Source organism: Sciurus carolinensis, chromosome X (genome assembly GCF_902686445.1).
Source record: "Sciurus carolinensis chromosome X, mSciCar1.2, whole genome shotgun sequence".
In the NCBI taxonomy this organism is placed as follows: domain Eukaryota; kingdom Metazoa; phylum Chordata; class Mammalia; order Rodentia; family Sciuridae; genus Sciurus; species Sciurus carolinensis.
Genome location: NC_062232.1, coordinates 120422330 through 120430570, shown reverse-complemented (window position 1 = coordinate 120430570; position 8241 = coordinate 120422330). Strand labels below are relative to the sequence as shown.

The 8241-nt window shown below is 41.6% G+C and overlaps 1 pseudogene; it reads right to left on the bottom strand.

The window, feature by feature from the left end:
• Positions 1 to 3191: 3191 nt before the first annotated feature.
• Positions 3192 to 5436, bottom strand: LOC124972236 (solute carrier family 26 member 6-like; annotated as a pseudogene).
• Positions 5437 to 8241: the final 2805 nt, after the last annotated feature.

Genomic DNA, 8241 nt, shown 5'->3' with positions numbered 1-8241 from the left:
TTTGAGAAATATGAAAATCATCAGTAAAGTTTGGAAATATCTAAACCCCACCTCCCATGGGCTCATTTCATCTTAGGATGACCAACTGATGCAACGAGAAACTGCAACATTTTGTAGACACATTCATCCAGGAAGTGTACATGAGGACTGAACAAGCTTGCAAGAACTAGAAAGAGAACATCACTCATTTTGTGAGGAAACAAAAAATTTAACTCAAGGTCTTAAAAAAAGTTAAAACTGAGAGTAGAAATTTGAGAATATCTGCATTTTGGGGGAAATAGTCTATTTTTCTTTCTTTAGTGGTTCTTTTTGGTTGTACATAACAATAGGATTCATTTTTGACATAATTATAAAATCATGGAATATAATTTGTTCTAATTCAGCCCCCAGTACTTCCTCTTCCTCTCCCCTTCCCCTGACCCCTATTCCCTTCCCCCTAATCTATTGATCTCTCTGCTATTTATTTATAGGTATTTTTAAAATTAGTGTCTTGTGGATACACATGATGATGAGATTCACTGTGGTGTATTCATATATCTACATAGAAGAGTTAGGTCAGATTCACATCTAAAAGCAAGAAAACCAACTCTGAATTGGATCCTAAGCAGCACTCCAAACAAATCTTAATTTCCACCACTCTGGTGGAAATTAAGATCTGGTGGTCTTGGTCTTTCCTCATCCTTGCTCAACTACCCTCATACATCTTGTACAAGGTAAGTAATTCTTCCATAGTATAAGGATGCATGTGAGTGGAATTGAAGAACATGTCACTCATACTGGGCCATAGAACACTACATATGGATTTCTCTTGGCTTGTTCCTCTTGTTATGAGCTAGAGAGCTCAGAAATGCTTGCAATCCACCTTTGATTAATAAGAAAAATGGTAGAGAAGAAGAAAGTAGCCTAAATTCCCATGTTACCAAGTGGAAAAGAGTAGTCAGCTTAATCACGCTGGACTGTTTACTAAGGGAGAAATGAACACCTTTAGTCTTTAAAGCACTATAAAGATGTGTCTTTCTGTCACAGAGATATACCTTTTTCCCCTTATTTATTATCAAAAGCTAGAAATAAAGTGGGCATGATGGCATATACCTTCAATCCCAGTGACTCAGGAGGCTCAGGCAGGAGAATCGCAAGTTCAAAGTCAGTATCAACAGCTTAGCGAGGCCCTAAGCAACTCAGTAAACTCTGTCTCAAAATAAAACATAAAAAGGGGGTTGGGAATGTAGCTCAATGGTTAAGCATTCGTGGGTTCAATAGCTCATACCCACCCCCCCAAAAAAGAAAAGAAAAAAGAAAAAGAAGTAGCTAGAAATGTATCCAAATTGTTTTCTTTGTCTTTTGAATTAATTAAACATAAGATCCTTATATCAACATCTGAAGGATTTTATATCTTTTCATTCATTTCATGCCATATTTGCCAATTGACTTACAATGACCTAGGTTGATTGGGAGCCAAAACCAAAATCAGCTACATTTTAAAGTTAGGAAACCAAGGCAAAAGATGCTGTTTGTCCATCTCCAAACTCTAAAAAAAAATAAAATTTATGAATCATAGCTCTCTCGCTTTATATGTAAATTTTGTATATAAAAAGTTGATGAACAATAACTGATACATTATGACATTCTGAGTTAGCTTGAGACAGAAGACACCTGTGAACAAGAGATCAAAAGTAAACTGTCCTCTCATATTCACAAAATGTGTGATTCATACTGATCCACTAATAGAAATTTTATTAAATATATCATCTAAAATGGAACACTGTTTTCTCCTATGCAACAGACAATATAGCATTGAATATTGAAAACTTCCAATATAGCAAGTTTGAAGTTGAAGAACTTAAGACCATAGACCAAAGCCAAAGTGACTATGGTTATATGAAAAGGGACTATGGTTACTGTAAAAACCACTCTTACTATAGTTTTATTAAAATATTCAGCAAATAAATTATACTAATTTAAAATGATACCAATCATATTTACATAACAAATAATTTACATTACTATCAAGTTCTACTTTTTATCACTTGCTTCCTATACTTTTGGCTATGCCCTGTTCTTAAGAAGTTTGAAGAGATGAATTCCATTTGTTGTTTTGTATATTATGAGGAATCGCAAGAGACATTTTACTCTGTTTGCTTTACCATTCAAAGATTGAATGTCTTTTTGATTTTTCAATTTGGAGTTGACTTTTGCCTTCTGGGATTATCTTGAATTCCATAAATTCAGAATAACTTGGATGCCAGAGAAGGAAAATTGAAAAAAAAAATAAGCAAAGAAACACAAAAACACCCTGGATGATACTGTTTAAGTGATTTGTTATATTAAATAACTTTTAAAAACTTCCTATCTACTGTGAAAGATTTTATCTTGACTCCACCATGATTATTTTTTGTTAAAGGATGGGCTAGCAGTGGAATTTGACAACTCTTGCCCCATCGTTCCTGATAGCCCCACGAGTGCAATTTAAAGATTATGGTTTACTTTTCCACAATTTCTAGTTTTTCCAAAAATTGGCACTTCAAAATCCTCAGTATCCCTCTTCCTTCTTTTTTCAATTTCTGATCTCCAATCCCTGACTTGATAGAGAATCTAAGTACAGGGCTTTTTGATGTGTGTCACAGGATTTTACTATCTTATGCTCAATTGACTCACGTGACTTCAAATGTTTGTATTTAGTGATAACTGTAAGTCTAATGACTAATGATACACATTTTTCATGTACTATAACTATATTATCAAGTCAACTCTTTCAATGTATGCCTAGTGTTAGAAATGGCATTCTATTTTGGCACTAAAGAAAAACTACCCATGTTAGATTTATTGAGAATGATACAAATACATTAAGGACAATTTAGTGTACTTTAAAGAGTGATATTGGCCTACCCAATTTTAGTCCTAAATTTGACTTTGGGAAATAATTCCTTTTTTTGTTGTTGTTTTTGGTTGAACAAATCTTTATTCCTGAGACTGAAAATAGACATTGGTTCCCTCCCCAAACCTGGCCAAGGCTAGCCTGACCATAGTACCCTCTCTCAGGCCTATAGCCTGAACTTGGATTCCTAAGACCTCCGTCCCTGAGGATGTGTGCACCAAGGGGCTCCTGGGTGGACCAGGTGTAGGAGAGCTTCTTGACGGTCCTCTGTCACAACCTCCAGAGGTGAGCAGTCTTGGACAAGGTGGCAACACAGTCAGAGTTTGGTGGTCAAAACAGGGCTGACAGGGCCAGACCTGGAGTGTTGGAGGGCAAAGGTCACAGCATCATGAACAGAGACAAAGAGATGCTGTTTTGTTATAGATGCATCGAAGAACCGCCCAGCCTCAAGCTGGGTGACCACAGGACTGTGGCAGGATGCAGTGTACACCTCCACTTCGATCTCCCAGAATATTCTTTAGGCTCTTGATGCACACAGTGTCTACAAAAGAGAGGGCACCCAGGTCCAGGATGAGGCTATGAAAGTCCAGCTGAGGCAGGCCCAGGGCCTTCAGTGTAGGCACATCTGGAGCATTGACATCTTCTTGACCACTAGCCACAACCTCCTCCAGCTCATTCTCTGGCCTTGCCTTGGTCTTAAAGCCTTCTACATCATTGCTCTTGATGTCTCCAAGACTGGTATTGACATTGACGGAAAGTGAGTTGTCCCTGGAAGAAGTGGCCTGTTCTTGGGGCAGCTTGTCTTTCTGCAGGTGCTTCAGCTTCAGCTCCTGCTTCTTGAGCAATTTCTTCTTCTGGGAGATGAGGTGGTCAGCATCCACACCACACCTTTGCTTCAGTGTGTCACTGTAGAGCTCGGCGTTGGCAAAGTATATGGTGACTGAGGAGCGAAAGACCTTCACACCTGGGACCTCCCTGGCATCTGAGTACTCTGCCACATCTCTGTAAATATCCGTGTCTGACACCTGCCCCAGGACAGAGTAGTGAGGTAGCTGTGTTCGGACCACTACGAGCAGCAGGGAGAAGCCTACTGCAACTGCCAGGCCAAGGTCCAGTTTCAGCAGGATGGTGGCCACAAAGGTTACCAGCCAGATGAGCAGGTCCACACGATTTGCCTTCCAGAGGGAACATATGTCAGAAAATTGCATCAACATGCCTTTTAGGTTCACGATAATGGTGGCTGCCAAGACTGCCCTAGGTAGATCTTGGAGGAGTTCCCCAAGTTTGAGAATGATGAGGAGGATGAAAAGGGAAGAGACGGCTCCAGCAACCTGTGTGTTGCCCCCAGTGCTTTCCTGTACAAGGCTCCAGGACATAGAGCAACTCACAGGGAAGCATTGGAAGATAACCCCAATGAGGTTATTGAGGCCAAAGGCCACTAGCTCCTGGTTGCTGTCCACACGGTAGCCATGTCTCAGGGCAAAGATCTTCCCCAGTGAGATGGCAATGGCAAACCCAACCACAGCGATGGCGAAGGCATTTCCCACAAGCTTTATAAACAGCTGGGGGTTGGGAGTCACCGGGGGTACAAGTCCTGCAGGGATGTTGCCCACAACATCCACCCCAAATCTCTGCTTCAGGCCCACCATAGGAAATGCCTGTGGCCCCAATGAGCGTGAGCAATTCCCCAGGTATCGGCAGGGGCAGATACTACTGCAGCTTGTCATTCAACAGCTTCACCACCACAAGTACCACCCCTACCACAACTGCGGTGACCACGGTGCCGATGACACCTTCTGGGACAGCTTCCAGCAGACCTCCAGCACTGTATAGATGAGGGACAGCGGGCCCTGAGTGGCTCTCCAGCTGCAGGCCAAACACATACTTGAGCTGTGAGACAAAGACCTGCACAGATGCAGCTGTGGTATAGCTGCGGACCAGAGGTTCTGACAGGTAGGTGACCACAAAGCCAAAGTGCACCAGGCCCAGTCCCACTTGGAAGAGACCAACCAGGACACTGAGTGTGGAGGCCAACTGCACACGGGTGGCATCTCTGGCTGTTTCATTGACTGTGGAACTTGAGTCTAGCAGGAAGTCCTTATCTGGGGCTAGGGATTCTGTCACACTGCCCACCATCACAGACATGACAGCAAAGGTCCCCACAGAGATATGCCGGGAAGTACCAAACAGGAAGTAGATGAAGACTGGGTAGAAGGAGCTATAGAGGCCAAACACAGTAGGCAATCCAGCCAGGAGGGCATAGGCTAAGCCCTGTGGAAGCTGCATGATGGCAACACTCAGCCAGATAACAGGTCACCCAGGAGTCAGTCACGCACAGGATAATGGGGTAACCAGCCCAAGATGGGGAGATGTTGGGTCAGAAGGGCACGGGCCCGTGCGTGGGAGCACTGCAACCACATTCTCCAATGATGGGTCCTAGGTGCTGAGCCCCAGCGCCCCAGCTCTTCCAGTTGCTCCTGGTTCATCAGTGGTCGTTCCACATGATAATCTTGCTTCTGCAGCTCCATTGTCTATGTTGCAGACAGGAGTGCCTGTGTGTCCTTTGGTCTGGGAAAAGCCTCTAACATGGATGTCCCTGTAGGAGGAGGGAGTAGATAGAGCTGGTGCAAGTAAGATCCTCAGAGGGCTCAGCTGTTTCACGGAGATCTTAGAGACTCCTCTCCCCTCCTCAGTAAGTCACTGAGGTCTTCTTAAAGGGCTCCCTCCCTGGCAACGCGTGTCCCTTGCCTAGAGGGCGGAGCCTTGATCCTTGGCTCCTCCCTCTGGGAGGGCATAGGGCCCTTTTAGGCCAGAGCTCTCATTCCCTGCTCAGTTATTCAGTTAGGCTGATTCAGGTCCCAGCTGATCCATAGGTCCTAGCCAGAAACTCTCTTGCAGCGATCTCCCAACCCCAACGCACCTCAACCAGCGCACCTCCTGGGCCGGGGCTCCTCTGTACGCAGCCACCTCCCAGCGACCCCCGTTAGCCCTCGGACAGAACTCCAGTGGCTTTACGCATAGCCCTCAGGGGCTGGAGTCGAGCCGGCTCCCGCCCCCATCCCTTGCTGCAGATGGGTAGCCACCCCAAGCATCCGACAGCCCCATGGCCCTCAGACTGCTAAACCGACTGCTCCAGCAAAAGGCCGCTTGGGACCCAAGGTGGCGCGCAGAGAGGGGCCAGTAATTCTTATATAAGATGAGACTCCCTGTTCTGTAAGCAATTTTCCTATGACTTACTTTAATGGCATATAGAAGTGAATGAAAGAAAATCAACATTTTTATAAGCAGATCATATACTATAGACATGAACTGGAATCATATAAAAAAGAGCATGATCTGAAATCAGCTAAGGACCATTTAATTGCCAGTTTCACTACTTAGTACTCAGTAATTTGGGAAAATTGTTTCACTTTAATCAGCTTCAGACTTTTATTGGTAAAACAGGAATGTCAGTAGTACTGACATCAGTAGTTTACTATGAAAATGAAAGTAGATAACATATCTAAGTGCCTAGCATGGTGTCTGGTACATAATAGTCATTAGACAATAGGTATGATTATCTTTTCAATAAATTCCATTTGAGGATTTATCATTCATGTAACTATTTCATATTTGTATCTTTTTTAATACTTTACATTCCATTATCATTACACGCCCCCTTGCCCCCATCACTAGATTATAAAATATATAACAAAATACATGTTCTTAAAATAACACCAATATTCTCTTGCACCTACTAATTTTGTTACGAAATCCAGAATCACTTATTCAATCTGTTCCTTTTTTTCCAATTCAGGTTTCATAAGGTGTAATACACTTGCATTGCTATTTTTAAATGGTATTCTGAACCCATGCTGCTTTCTGAATTTTCCTTGAAGATAACAGAATCCAGTGCAATATTTAACTGAATAAATTAATAGGGATGAAGAAGTATGAGAACTCCACAAATAAGCCATTTGCAGGAAATTACTGGAAGATGTGCTCTCAAAATTGAGTAAAAGAAAAATGAAGACAAATTACCTCAGATTGGGTACCCATAAAGAACAGTCTGAGGTGGAGTTTGACATGTATATTTATTCAAGAGTACCATTAGAATCAATACCTGTGGACAGGACAGGGGACAGGATGGATTGGGCTGCAATAGAACTCTGAGTTGCAAGACAAACCCAAGGAAATCCTCACCTTATATTATTGGAGCATGGGAGTTGGAATTGACCTTCAGAATTATCCTAAATTGAGCAAAAATGGAGGCTTTTTGTCTCTCATATCAATTGTTCCTGTTTTTGTCTGATGCAGCAAGGACTTTGTCTTGGGTGAAGTAGCTGGTAAAGCCGAAGCAACCCTGAGAGGGGCTGATGGGGCAAAAATGCCTGCAGACAGGTCTTGCAGTAGTTGCATAAGTCATCTTTCACTGAAAGGTAATCCAAGCAGTGAATCAAAAATCCACTGTGCAAGAAATGTGGGAAACAGGAACATGATCTGCAGGATGGTAATAAAGGGGTGTATAAGATGACAGCTATGCAACAGGCTTAGAGAGAAAATATTCCAGATTATAACTGCACAAACAATGGCTCTTAGAAGACTATCCCTAAGGGGGAAGACTAATGAAATAATAGATTACTTAATACATTTCAATTCATTGTAAGCAGAGTTATCATTTTAACAGAAAGTATGAGGATGAGTTGATGTAAATACTAGTGGAATAAAAAGGAGATAATTATCAACTCAGAGGTGCAAGAAAATTTATGCAAGAAGGTCAATGTAATCATAGTAGATTGTTGCATGGTTTGTCCAAGAGTAATAATTGCAAATCTATAATAAATAAAAATATTAAATAATGATCAAAACAGAAATTATGAAATAATTATACTAAGAGGTTATAAGCAGGAGAATGTGCCTTTGTGGAGTTGGGCTAGCATGCAGTGAAAGATCATAAACCTCATCTTCCATTGTAGAAGGTTAGTGGAAAATATCTAAATCAAAATAAAAAGCATAGGAATGTAGAGTCAAACACTCGGAAAAAAATAAAGCTAAACATGTTTCAACTGGTTGCATATATATATATATATATATATATATAAAATCTCTTAGTATGTATGGATTTTCTTGTTAATTTTCCTTAAAGGAAGTTCTTAAATTTGGCCTTGCGAGACTCAAAGAAGAGGATTCAGTCTGAATTCTGTTCAGAATTCTGATTGACTGAACTGTGAGATAGCAAATGTTTATTGTTTTAAGATGCCAAATTTATGATAATTTGTTACATAGCAATAGAATATGAATAGAGACGCCTATTTCTATACTGTTCTGTAGCTAAGTCCGTATGTTTAGCCTACTTTGTCAGAAGGAACTGAGCTGTCTGTGCTCTG